The sequence below is a fragment of the Anopheles arabiensis genome (assembly GCF_016920715.1).
Source record: "Anopheles arabiensis isolate DONGOLA chromosome X unlocalized genomic scaffold, AaraD3 X_pericentromeric_contig0003, whole genome shotgun sequence".
NCBI lineage: Eukaryota > Metazoa > Arthropoda > Insecta > Diptera > Culicidae > Anopheles > Anopheles arabiensis.
The window spans coordinates 695,001-697,500 of NW_024412081.1; positions in this window are offsets into that span (position 1 = coordinate 695,001).

A 2,500-nucleotide genomic window follows, 5' to 3' on the forward strand; every position below is an offset into this window, starting at 1 on the left:
GTTCGGTACAAGCACACCACGACGGGACACATTGAACGGTTCAGCGATCTCTCTGCACTAGTGGAAGAACTCCAACGTGATACGGGAGACATTGCTCTAAACCGAACGGCATCTCTGCGCGTTTACTTGACGCACCCCCAACTTGGTCAACTGTTGGACTTTTCGTAATCACGGCGGGACACATTGAACGAGCTCTAACGGATCTCTGCACGCATGGAACATGGTGGCGGGAATCATTGCTAGAACCGAACGGCGCCTCTGCGCGATGTACAAAACCCAACAGGAACCTCGTATCGGCTGCCGAGCCGGAGCTTGAACAACGGACTTTCACCTCTAATTTATATCAACTCACCACTCCCCGAGGGATCCGCAGAATTGCTTCTGGGTCCCGTATCGTTATTGCGATTCGTGTTTGCATTACACTACATTGAACTATTCCAACTTGTTTATCCGCATGGCGAACATTTGCTGCATAGAACATTTAAGTTCCACTTCGCTCTCCCCTACGTGGGTCTGAGCTTCGCTCTCAGGGAAAAAATATGCCACATTTGGTAGGGAGACCCGGTTTCATCACGCTTTGTGCCCTGCACCATATATACCCTCATAAATTTATTCATTGGATTAGATCCAAGGAACACCAGATCATGCACCACAACCCATAATAGCTCATCGAGCTTAGCGTGAATCCTTCGGGTTTCCTAAGAAGTTCGATTGGTCTTGCAGAGTTTAAAGACAACGAAGCTTAGTTTCAAGCAATGGTTAATATACGCGTATTCTAAACCCTTAGCTGTTACAACTTTTTACTTGAAACCATCACGACGAAGTCTTTGGGTCCGTAGACCCGTGATGTACTGCTCAGGGAACGTTTTGATGGGGTGGAAGCTCAAAATCATAGGTTATAATCATCGGCAGAACCCACCAGACACCACTTTTGCTTCATTAGTTCGGACTATGGGCATGCGACGATTTTTATCGCGGAGGGACGTATGACCCAAACGGGGGCTTAATGACCCACTGCCACTGCAAACCATGCTCCTACGACTAAATAGAGGTAAAAACTACGATTTGGTGCAATCTTCATGTTTGACCTCGTAGCAAGGTACCCTCCCTATAGTAGGCAATGAACAAATGATCATAATCCCAGGAGGGCAAAAAATGGGAACCCGAAAGGAAAGCGCTGTTGGCGCGCCTAAGCTACTGGCCCGTAGAGTAAAATGGTACCCCCAACAAAGTTGTCGATTGACATTCTGATTGCACTTTTCATCATCTAGGGTGCGTTCCTTACACGTTTTGAGGTGTTTTGGCGAAAAACATGTTTTGAGCCACACGAGCTCTCCGGCCCGTTCGGTGCACATTTTTGAAAAAAGCTAGGGAGCTGCCCTAGGTTCGGGGTGTCACAAAATATTGAAAAGTGGTCAAAAACCGCTATCCAGAATCGGATGTAGAATCATTAGACGAACTTAAAATTGTTCTACAACCCCCAGTCCGACGCCTCGTATTCGAGATATAGCACTTTGTAGGTCTGACCGAGCAATTTTGTACTGAAATGTATGGCGGACATGTTATTCATTAAACAACATTAACTTGCATCGTGCCCTACTTCATCGGCACAGCTACTATCGACTATCTATTGTTGAAATGGATTGAGTTTGACCATTTTAGCTCTTTTCTTATGCCGTGCACCAACAGTGTGTACCGATCGGGAAAGTACACTACTTACGCGTTCATGGATGTATATGTTGGTACAAGTTGCCGGTCGGAATAGCAGTGCACCAAAACTGTGTACCGATCAGGGAAAGTACAAGACGGAGGGCGCAGCCCGAGCGTACGCATTCATAGATGTCCATGTTGGTACAACCTACATGTACGTACCTTGTTTTTGTATCAAAAGTTCCAATAAAGTGTTTGTATGCTTAAAATGCTTATCTCAACCGGTCACCTTTTGGCCTGCCCTTTTATAGACAGAAACCTAGAACGATACTCGCGATGTTTGTGTTTTTCCATTCGCCCGGGACGACGAAATGAGCTTTGTGCACATCGTGTGAAAACTGTCTCCTCCTCGTATGTTTTGTCCCTCCACGCATATAATCACCCACATGTGTGTTCAGCACGGACGGCGCAGCCCGAGCGAACGCGTTAATGTTTATGTTTGTGCACACTAAAGTTACAATCCTAGGATTTGGTTATTGCGTCGCAGTGCCCGACCGTCGCGGACACCATTCTTGGACAAAAGTCCAAGTACGTAGAGTACATTCCTAGGTATGTGCCCGTTCGTGACTTTCGTTGCGTGCTTACAGACACGCTTGGGTATGTTTACCATACAAGGTTTACTAGGAAAACCTGGGAAGGACGCTTGCCCTCCCGTCGCGGACACCATTCTTGGAAAGAAGTCCTGGTACTTAGCGTTCTTTAATGTACTTGATCAGTTTGTATTGCAATTGCTTTGTGCCATTGACTTTTGCTAATGCTCACTAAGGGGTGTTCGTTTGCGATGTGTATG